Below are 11,829 nucleotides of genomic sequence, written 5' to 3'. Positions count from 1 at the left end.
TGCACGCCGGCGGGGGGGGAGGGGGCGAGGTGCGCGTGCGCGGTGGGCGGGGCCTCTGGTTGCGTGGCGAGAAGGGAGCTGGGGGCGCTGGTTAGTCCGGCGTGGCGCAGCAGGGGACTGCCCAGGGGGTGTGTGCGGGTGGGCGGGAGCGCGGCTTGCTGGGGTCTCTTCCCCTTCGTTCCTTTTCTGGCTTTCTTGTCTCACCATTCACTTATTGAACACCGACTGTGTGCCAGGCATGTTGCAGGCGCTGGGGGCGGAGAAGAGCCCCCACCCTCCTGCGGCGGGAGGAATTCGCTGGAGAGCTACAGACGCGGAAGGACAGGTGCTCTGACGGAAAGCGGCGGGGATCCGTCGTTCGGGCCTCAGCCACGCCGAAGTCGGGTTCCGCGCCTCAGGGCTTCCGCCGCAGCCACCGACGGCGAGGAGCGCGTGCGATGACAGTTTCCAGCGAGGAGGTTTATAAACGCGGATCGTTGTGGGGAGATTCCCTGAAACGTGAACAGTCGCAGAACGACGGGCGCAGACAGCACGGCCGCGAGCGGAAGGAGGGTTAACTGCACGTCTACGGGTTAGAGCACGGTCCCGCTTCATCAAAACCGTGGGGCGAGGAGGCCGTACCTCAAAGTGCTGGTGGGTCCTGTAGGGTTTTTAATATTTTATTTATTTGACAGAGATCACAAGTAGGCCGAGAGGTAGGCAGAGAGAGAGAGGGGGAAGCAGGCTCCCTGCTGAACAGAAAGCCCCATGCGGGGCTTGACACAAGGACCCTGAGATCATGACCTGAGCGGAAGGCAGTGGCTTTAACCCACTGAGCCACCCAGGCGCCCCGGATCCTCTATTTTTTAAAGGAGGAACGGGAGCTGTTGCGTTGCACTAAGACGGCGACACTGGAAAACTGTTCCTGTGTAAAAAGTTAGAAGGAACACAAGGAAAATTGCAGTTGGTTTTGTGTTTGAGTTTTGAAGTTCTGATGATTCCCCCCCCCCCTCCTTGTCGTTTCAGGCCATACAGACAAACCTTATGTAAGTGAAGACGTATCAATTTCCAGGTTTTTGCAAGCCATTTCTACATTTCACAAGTGTATAGAGATTGGGTATCTTTAGCTTGAAAGCGTGTGGTAACATTTTTCTTTTCAGCCATTATCTCTTAAGTTTCTTTTGTTGGCAGAACCGTCTATGAATCTTGGCGGTGGTCACTAAGTGAATCAAATTTACTTTGATATATATAAGAAATACAGTTTTCCAATTTCAAATTGATAATCAACAAACATGCCTGCCCAGCATCTAAGTTTAATGTCATAAACTACATAATCTTCGGAAGTAGAAATAAATACAGAATCCTCAGAGATAGAAGGACCAATTTAGGGGCGCCTGGGTGGCTCAGTGGGTTAAAGCCTCTGCCTTCGGCTCAGGTCATGATCCTGGGGTCCTGGGATCGAGCCCCGCATCAGGCTCTCTGCTCCGCGGGGAGCCTGCTTCCTCCTCTCTCTCTCTGCCTGCCTTTCTGCCTACTTGTGATTTCACTGTCTGTCAAATAAATAAATAAAATATTTAAAAAATTTAAAAAGGACCCATTTATTTTGCCTTCAGTTGTCATAATGAAGATGCAATCCATTTATTTTTTCATTGGTTAGTACTAGAGCAAGTCTAAATCTATGGTCTACTTTAATTTTTTAAGAAGCAGGGGGTTAAACTTCTTCTTCTTCTTTTTTTTTTTTTTTTCTTTTTTGGCTATGGATGTGTAATGGCTCCAGCACTATTTGTTGGAAAGGCTAACCTTCCTTCATTAGATTGCTTTTGTACCTTTATCAGAAATCGGCTCAGGGGTTCCTGGGGTGGCTCAGTCGGCTAAATGTCCCGTTCTTGATTTCAGCTCAGGTCACGATCTTAGGGTTGTGAGATGGAGCCTGCTTAAAATTATATCTCTCTCTCCCTCTTCCTCTGCCCCTCCTTCCTGGTTTCTCTCTGTCTTTAAAAAAAAAAAAAGAAGAAGAAGGAAGAGAGAAAAAAGAAAAAATTAAGTTCAGGTATCTAACAAGGACTTCTATCTCAGAATATGAAAAGAACACTTAAAACTAACACAAATGACAATTTAAAAATGGACAAAGGATTTGAATAGATATTTCTCCAAAGAAGATACACAAATGCTCCATCAGCACATGAAGAGGGACTCAACATCCATTGCCCTTGAGAAATACAAATCAAAACCACAATGGCACACCACTTACCACCCACTGGGATGGCTAGAATCAAAGTTAAATAACAAGTGTTGGTAAAGATGGGGAGAAATTTAACCCTCAGTGTTAACGATGGGAATATGATGCAGCTACTTTGAAAAACATTCTAGAAGTTCCACATAAAGTTAAGCATAGTTACCCTATGATCCCAGCAATTTCAGTCCTATGAACATACCTAAGAAAAATGAAAACTTACATACATGCAAAAGTTAGTACAGAAATGTTCATAGCATCATTATTCATAGTCGGCAGAGTGTAAACCACCCAAGTGCCTGTTACTACTCACCCATAAAAAGTGATAAAAGCAATGTAGTGCCAGTATACATGCCACATGGATGAACCTTGAAAACTACACTATGTGAGAGGAACCAATCACAAAGGACCACATATTGTATGAGTCTACTTATAGGAAATAATTAGAATATGCAAATTCATTAAGACAAAGTATTTTAGTGGTTGCTTAGAGCTGATGGGAGGAGACAAAGAATGACCACTAATGGATACAGATTTCTTTTTGTGATGAATGACAAAAATACTTTTAAGTTAGACTGTGGTGAGTTGTACAACCCTATGAATATAATAAAAAAAAACATTAAATTGTACACTTCAAAGAGATTGCATGGTATGTGAATTATATCTCAATACAATTGCTAAGAATTGTTAAACATTATTAAAATTGTTAAAAATTAGTTGAGGGGTGCCTGGGTGGCTCAGTCAGTTAAACGTCCCATTCCTTTTTTTTTTTTTTTTTTTTAAGTTTTTTTTTGGGAAGATTTTATTTATTTAACAGACAGAGATCACAAGTAGGCAGAGAGGCAGGCAAGAGAGAGAGAGGAAGAGAAGCAGGCTTCCCACTGAGTGGAGAGCCCAATGCGGGGCTGGATGTGGGGCTCAATCCCAGAACCCTGGGATCATGACCTGAGCCGAAGGCAGAGGATTTAACCCACTTAGCCACCCAGGCACCCCTAGACGTCCCATTCTTGATTTCAGCTCAAGTCATGACCTCAGTTGTGGGATCAAGCCCGGCATGGGTCTCTGCACTGGACATGGAGCCTGTTTAGGATTCTCTCTGCCTCTCCCCCTGCCCCTGCCCGGCTTGCACCTGTGTGCAGTCCCTCTCTCTCTCAAAGAAAAATAGTAACTGAAAATAAAAACTAGTTGGGTATATTTGTGTGGGCTCACTTCTGGATTCTCTTCTGTTCCCTTGACCTACGTTTATATCCCTTGGTCTCTGTTACCTGGTCTTGATTACATGTCTGTTTACACATTGTCTTGCACCAGTGGAGTTAAGTATTGGTGTTGGGTAATTTCTCCCACTTTGTTGTTCTTTGCCAAAATTATTTTAGCTATTTTATTTTTTTTATTTTTTTTTTAAAGATTTTATTTATTTGACAGACAAAGATCACAAGTAGGCAGAGAGGCAGGCAGAGAGAGAGGGAGAGGAGGAAGCAAGCTCCCCGCCGAGCAGAGAGCCCGATGTGGGGCTCGATCCCAGGACTCTGAGATCATGACCTGAGCCGAAGGCAGAGGCTTTAACCCACTGAGCCACCCAGGTGCCCCTATTTTAGCTATTTTAGAGCATGATTTTCCATGTGAATTTTAGAAAAAGCTTATCTATGTCTACGAAAGACCTTGCTTTTATTTCTTTCTACTTGGTTTGGGTTCATTTTTGCTCTCCCAGTTTCTTGATGTAGAAACTTAGAAATAATGACTTGAGACCTTTCTTTATTTCTAATGTAAGCATTTAGTGCTATAAAGCTCCCTCTTAGCACTGCTTTAAATGCATCAAACATATTTTGTTAAGTTATTGTAAAGACAACCTACACTCTTCCTCTTGTGTTTCTTCTTTACTACTCATCTTAGTATCCTGACACCAGAAATGTGAGGGCTTTTCTCCCCCCAACATCAAGCAATTCCGCAACACTAGCTGAGTGCCCTAAAATGTAGCTCAATTCTGACCCAGTGTGCCTGAGTTTAGCATCACAGCGCACAGATTAAGGGCTCAAGTCCCAGTTATAACCAATGCTTCTGACCAATGAGCTATAATTAGAGGTTCTCATGACCCCCTTCAAAAGTTTGATTAATCTGTTAGAATGGCTTACAGAGTCAGAAGTTTACTTACTATTTATCCATTTATTATAAAAAGATACAGTAAAGGATACAGATACTTCCAGATGAAGGGATGCATAGGGTACAGTATACAGAAAAGGCCCTTTTTCTGGTACATGACAGCTGCCTTTCCCTGTGCCCTCACATGGCAGAAAGGAGAAGGGAGATTTCCAGGGCCTCTGTTCTAAGTGCACTAAACCCATTCATGAGGGCTCTGCCTAGTGATTTCATAGTCTCCCAAAGGCCCTCCTCCTGATACAACCACAATGGGAATTAGCTTTCAACACATGAATTTTAAGGGCCATAAACATTCAGTCTATAGCACTGATGAAATGCATTCTGTTCACCAGGAAAGAAAACCTCTATATGGAAAGTAAACTCTGCAGGTTTGGTGTATGAGGCAGAGCGGAGTTCAGGATGCCACTCAAGTTTCTAGTGTGAATAGGCAGTGATGGCAGGTGGTTTAGTTGCACAACTCTATAAGTCTGGTTAAAACACGCACAGTTTGGGGCACCTGGTAGCTCAGTCAGTTGAGCACGTCTGTGATCTCAGGGACAGGTCGTAATCTCAGGGTCACGAGATTGAACCTTCCATCAAGCTCTACGTTCAGCCGGGAGTCTGCATGAGATCCTTTCCCTCTGCTCCTTCTCCTGCTCCTCTATCTCTAATAAATGAATAAATCTTGAAAAAGACACAACATACACACAGCTTTCTGAAATAAGGTCACGAAATAGGGAGAGAGGGAGAGAGAGAATTTTAAGCAGGCTCCATGCCCAGCTCAACCAACTGAGCCATGCACATGTCCCTACTCATTCTTTTAAAAGAGCCATGTAGTATGTACAATTTTTTATAGACTGTGAGGAAAACTTTAATAAATCTTCAAAGTACAAATATTACAGGGGCGCCTGGGTGGCTCAGTGGGTTAAGCCGCTGCCTTCGGCTCAGGTCATGATCTCAGGGTCCTGGGATCGAGTCCCACGTGGGGCTCTCTGCTCTGTGGGGGAGCCTGCTTCCTCCTCTCTCTCTCTCTCTCTGCCTGCCTGTCTGCCTACTTGTGATCTCTGTCTGTCAAATAAATAAAATCTTAAAAAAAAAAGTACAAATATTACAGATAACATTGATTCATCACACTTTACAGCATAACAAATTGCAAACAATGTACATGCATTTTTAGATATCCACATAATGTTCTACAGAAAAATAAAGAACAATTACAGTTTACAGTATGAAAACAACTTCTGAGTATAATAAAAGGTAGAATAAATGAAAAAAATTGGTTGGCCTCAGTACATAATAGAAACTAGCTACATGATAAGAGTATTTTCTATTTAAGATTCTATCCCAGACACTGCCCCTAAAATGATACTCAATATTCCCACTTGCGTGTCTCACAGTCATTTCAATCTATCACATTCCTAACCACCCATTCTTACCTCCAAAGATGCACCCCTCTCAGGTGTTCTATCTCAGTTAAGCACATTCGTTCTTCCTGTTACTCAGCTCGGAGTTTCCTCACATTATCTTTCACTTCTCCTGTTTCTCCTGCTATTTCACCCAATAAACCAGCCAATCCTGTCACTCCACCATTAAAATATACACAAAATCCAGGGGCGCCTGGGTGGCTCAGTCGCTAAGCATCTGCCTTTGGTTCAGGTCGTGATCTCAGGGTCCGGGGATGGAGCCTGCTTCTCCCTCCCCCTCCTCCCCTGCTCTCTCTCTCACAGATGAATAAAATCTTTTCTATATATATATATATATAATACAAACCCTTTCTCCTTATCCTCTGGTGCCGTTCTGTTCCCAGATTAGGCTGAGGTGGACATTCAGCAGAAGAGGGAGATGGTGGGCCTGGAGCCACAGTCACTTATGGGAAATGTAGTTCTTACCCCACAAATCAGGACTAGCTGAGAAGGCAACTCAGTTCATCTACCTGCGATCTGAGTCCAGTCTGGCCACGCCGGCTGGCTACTGAACCCACCCCTGGTTGGGGACCTGCAGCATGTTGCGGCTTTTGTGTCCCAGCTCGTATTTGCTCCCAGTGAGGTCGTCCCTCTGCCTAATGCTCAGAGTCTCGGAGGCGCAGCCAACCCACCAACCCTACAAGTCTGACCAAGGACCCTGATGTTAATTCTATCCCCTGTGGTCATTTCTTGGAAATGTCAGCCTAGCACAAGCCTGAAATGGGCCAGTGACCTTCTTCTCCAGGAACCATCCCGCCCTCTCCTCCAGGGGCCAGCTCAGACTTTGTTCGGTTCTGGTTCCATGAGAGCTTGTGGCCTCGTGATGTCATGAAGCAAATGTCCGTCTCCAAAGCTTTCTCTAAGGTTCCACCATGCTGGCTCCTCTACAACTCAGAGGGCATAGGGAGACTTTCCCCCACCCTCAGATTCCGAGTTCTTGTTTTGTGGAAATACTAACTCTTCTTCCACACTCTGCCCCAGAAATTCTAGTCACTCCGGCTTCCCAAACTGTTGGTTTGTGTCAACATAGCAAATCGGTGCTCTGCCTTGGTTCCTCCTGTTTACTCTGTGGTATGTAATAGGTCTTCGGAGAGAAAGCCATTGCAATGATAGGATCTCATTTACGTCCGTTCTTTCAGGGATCAAAGTCTTGCACTACTTATCAATATCTGAAAAGACTTGTTTCCTACACATTATCTCATTTTTTAAGAGCATGACGGCTGGTTTAGTGCAATTACACTATCATTGTTCAAGGCAGGGAATCCTCCCAGGGTTTTGAGCGTTGCCCTTTTTTTTTTTTTTTTTTTTTTTGGCACAGGAAAATTCCCATATTCATCGTGTACTTTCCCTGTTCCAGTCCTAGAATCAGACACGTCTCCAAGAAGCTTTGGTTTCTTTTACTGGAGAATGGTATTTAGAAACCAAGGTCTGGGCACTAGGTTTTTATGTTCATTACTCTGGGGCAACACTGCTTCCAGGCCCATTCACCAAATAGAAACAGAAAATATAAAAACACATTTTTAAAAAGACTTTATTTGACAAACAGAGGCCACAAGTAAGCAGAGAGGCAGGCAGAGAGGAGGAAGCAGGCCCCCTGCTAAGCAGAGAACCCAATGCGGGGCTCAATCCTAGGACCCTGGGATCATGACCTGAGCCAAAGGCAGAGGCTTTAAACCACTGAGCCACCCAGTTGCCCCAAAACACATTTTTGAAAGGAAATGGTAAGAGTTTAATGAGGAAGTTCAAGCTTTTTCTTTTTTTTAGAAGTTTTTGATTTATGGAAAAACTGCAAAGATAGTTCAGAATTCCCAAACACCCGGTACCTCTGTCCCCTACTATTAACATCTTATGGTAGTATGGTACTTTTGTTATAATTAATGAGCCAAAATTGATACATTACCAACTAATGTCCATACTTTATTCCTATGTAATTTTCATAGTTTTTATCTACTGTCCTTTTTCTGTTCCAGGATCTAATTCAGGATAGATTGTTTTTAGCAGTCATGTCCCCTTAGGCTACTCTTGGTTGTAGGGTTTCTCAGACTTTCCTTGTTTTTACTGAACTTTATAGTTTTGAGGAGTTCTGGTCACATATTATGTAGAATGTTCCTGAACTGGTATTTGTCTGCTGTTTTCTAATTCTACTGTGGTTATATGTTTTGGAGAGCAAGACCACAGAGGTTAAATGCCTTTTTAATCACATCTCATCAAAAGTATGCACTATCAAAATGATATCACTAGTGATGTTAACCTTGATCACCTGGGTGAGATAGACACCCACATTTAAAAAAAAAGATTTTATTTATTTACTTGACAGAGATCACAAGTAGGCAGAGAGGCAGGCAGAGAGAGGGAGAGGAGAAGTGGGCTCCCTGCTGAGCAGAAAGTCCGATGTGGGGCTCGATCCCAGGACCCTGAGATCATGACCTGAGCTGAAGGCAGAGGCTTAACCCACTGAGCCACCAAACTGCCCCAACACTCACATTTTTAATCATGAGTATATATCAATCCAACATCACAGCTTCTTTACCTTCCATCACCCCTTATTTATCTCTCTTGTGCCACAGGAAAACACCAACTCCCATCAATACATTTATCGAATGCTACAGTGCATACAGAATTGCTTCCAAATCATGACACTCATGTTATTATGAGAACAATTTCTAAATTAGTTCAGAAGTTGCTTGAAGTTTTTTGGTTTTTGTCTTTTGTATATTATCTGATATATACGAGGTTGTAAATATTCTCCTGTCATTTGTCTGTTGCCTTTGCTTATGGTGTCCTTTGCCATACAAAAGTACTTTTTAGTTTTACATTCTCATTGGTAGCAGTCTTTTCTTTCAAGTCTGGATTTTTCATCATCACTAGAAAGTCTTTTCACACATCCAGGCTACAAATGAAGGCAACTCTGTATGTTTCTGGTACTTGTATGAATTTAAACCTTTGATCGATTTGGAGTTTATTCTTTTGCATGATGTGAAGTATGAATCAAATTTTACTTTTTTTCCTAAATGACGATCTAGTTATTTAGTTATTCCCCAAGGTTATTTATTAAAAAGTCCATTTTTACCCCAGTGAATTGCCAACTATTATACACTAAATTTCCCTCTGTATTTGGTAGTATTTCTGACTTTCTATTTTCTTCTGCTGTCTGGCAATTCAAGAGCCAATACCAGAAAGTTATAATCATTAAAAAAATTTTTTTCTAGGGGGTGGGTGGTCGGGAGAGGGTGATGGGGTTATGGACATTGTTGGGGGTGTGTGTGCTGTGGTGAGTGCTGTGAAGTGTGTAAACCTGGCGATTCACAGACCTGTATTCCTGGGGTTAAAAATACATTATATGTTTATAAGAAATTTAAAAATTAAATTTTTTTTCTATATTTAAATTTTTAAATTTAATTTTTTTTTGGTATATTTAAAACACAGTGTTACATTAGTTGTAGGTGTACGATATAGTGATTCCACAATTCAATACATTACTCAGTGCTCATCAAGATAAGGGTAATCTTAACCTCCTTAATCTGTTTTGCCCATCACCAGACCCACTGCCTCTCAGATAACCATCAGTTTGTTCTCTATATAAAGAAGAGTCTTTTTGTCTCTTAAATGCCACGTTAAGAATAAAATTATATGGTATTTGTCTTTCACTTAGCATCATCCCCTCTAGTTACATCCATATGGTTGCAAATGGCAAGATTTCTTTTTCTTTCTTTCTTTCTTTCTTTTTTAAAGATTTTATTTGACAGACACAGCGAGAGAGGGATCACAAGCAGGAGGAGTGAGAGAAGGAGAAGCAGGCTTCCGGCTGAGCAGGGAGCCCGATGCAGGGCTGGATCCCAGGACCCTGCGATCATGCCCTAAACCGAAGACAGAGGCTTAACGACGGGGCCACCCAGGCGCCCCAAGGTTTCATTCTTTTTAAAGGCCCAGTAATGTTCCGTTATTGTACATATACCACACCTTCTTTATCCATTCATCTAAATTAGACAAAGTTTTTAGAATGCTTTATTTTTTTAATACTTTATTTTTTTAAAAAAGATTTTATATGAGAGAGAGAGATGAGGGAGCGCACACATAGGGAGAAGCAGGCTCCCCCCTGAGCAGGGAGTCCGACTGGAGGCTCGATCCCAGGACCCCAGGATCACGACCTGAGCCGAAGGCAGAGGCTTAACTGACTTGAGCCCCCAGGCGCCCCTTAGGTTTTTTCCTGATGTGATGTCCACCCACGGCGCAGGGCTCCCACTCGCCGCGCGGAGACCAGGAGGGGACAGGGTGTTTCGACCCGCCAGCGGGCGCCCCCGGCACGCGGCAGCCCCTTGCAGGGTCCGCCCGCTGTCCGGCTTCTCTTGCAGAGGACTCCTGGCATCCGGCACCTTACTTTCGCTCGGACATTACCGCCGCTTGTGCACTTCCGAGAGAGAAAACACTGCCGGCATTTTTGTTGGGTTCGAGCTGCGCTTCCAGGTTAACTCGGAGGAGCGGACCCTCGGGAAGTGTGCGACGACTTAGATGCTTCGGAGCAGAGGACGCACCGGTCACCCCGTCGTGTCATTCACAGGCCAGCGACATGTCGTTAGGACGTGTCCTAAGAGCAACAAGGCCAGCTCCGGCGCGGGAGCGCCCGGCTCCGGCGGCTCCGGGACAGCGTGGACGGGAAAGAGGCCTCGTCCCTCAGGCGCCTCCCGGGCCAGGCCAGCAGCGCGCGGGCAGCCCCGCCACAAGCGACCACGGGGGCTCGCGTGGCGCAAACACCCGGGGCTTCTCCCGCTTCCTCACACCGAAGTCGAGCCGCGCGGCGCCAGAGGACCAGCGGGAGACTGGACAGCTCCGGCAGACGCGCGGGGACGGGCGGGCGACTGCGGACCTTCATGGCCACACTGGCGCAGGGATCGCTAAAATCGACAGTAAAATTGGTGTCTGGAGCATTCTGGCTCACCCCGCGCTCTCCTTCCCGAACCACGTTTACTTGGAAACAGACGATAACGTTTAAAAGCGCCGCTTCCAGTCCGGGACGAGAGAAGAATTAGGCACAAACAACTCAGCTGCAAAAGACTGGGATCAGGTGACAACAATCGAAAAGGACTGCTGCCATGAGCAACTCCACAGTTTCACTTTTATTGGATAGAAAACAATAGCCATTAGAAGGATTGATGAAGGTCAAACGTTAGACATGTCTGGCAGGCAAGCAAGGAGGAGGGTAAGGTTTATAGTTAACCAAGCACATTCAAAGGACTCCTCTAACTAACAACGGGCACTTCTGGGAAGAGAAGGGAGCGACGACGAAAAAGGGAAGCAGGCAGTTTTCGTCCCACCCTGAGCTGACCCAGCGTTCCCGGGTGCTCAGCTTCCCTGAAGCAGGCGGTGTTCCGCCCTGGGCGGGCCAGGCGTTCAGGCTGCCCCGCTTCTGTGAAGGGGCGGCGTTCAGCCCTCAGCAAGCCGGGCATCCCCAGCTGCCCAGCTTCACAGCCGTACATCGTCCTTCTCCCCAAAGACCTGTTGTCAGTATATGTATTTCTTTTTTTCTTTTTCTTTTTTAAATTTATTTGACAGAGAGACATCACAAGTAGATGGAGAGGCAGGCAGAGAGAGAGAGAGGGAAGCAGGCCCTCCGCTGAGCAGAGAGCCCGATGCAGGACTCGATCCCAGGACTCTGAGATCATGACCTGAGCCGAAGGCAGCAGCTTAACCCACTGAGCCACCCAGGCGCCCAGTATATGTATTTCTTAAGGCCATATCTAAATGTGTTTGGCGACTAGTAAAATCCAAGGGTTACAGTTTAAGTAACAAATTGTTCCGAGGGGCAGCAGCAAAAAGTAGCGCTCAGGGGCGCCTGGGTGGACCCGTGGGTTAAAGCCGCTGCCTTCCGCTCTGGTCATGATCCCGGGGTCCTGGGATCAAGCCCCATATCGGGCTCTCTGCTCAGCGGGGAGCCTGCTTCCCCCCTCTCTGCCTGCCTTTCTGCCCTACTTGTGATCTCTGTCAAATAAATAAATAAAATCTTAGAAAAAAAGTAAATAAAAG

The 11,829-nt window shown here is 45.2% G+C and overlaps 1 long non-coding RNA gene across 1 annotated transcript; it reads left to right on the top strand.

Moving 5' to 3' along the window:
• Positions 1-362: 362 nt before the first annotated feature.
• LOC131818214 (uncharacterized) lies at positions 363-1,569 on the top strand. Its single transcript, XR_009348723.1, has 2 exons — positions 363-633; positions 1,006-1,569. It is a non-coding gene; the product is annotated as an uncharacterized LOC131818214 (long non-coding RNA).
• Positions 1,570-11,829: the final 10,260 nt, after the last annotated feature.

The sequence above is a fragment of the Mustela lutreola genome, chromosome 16 (assembly GCF_030435805.1).
Source record: "Mustela lutreola isolate mMusLut2 chromosome 16, mMusLut2.pri, whole genome shotgun sequence".
NCBI classification, from domain to species: domain Eukaryota; kingdom Metazoa; phylum Chordata; class Mammalia; order Carnivora; family Mustelidae; genus Mustela; species Mustela lutreola.
Note: the sequence above shows the minus strand (reverse complement) of the source record. Positions and strands in the feature narration are given on the sequence as shown.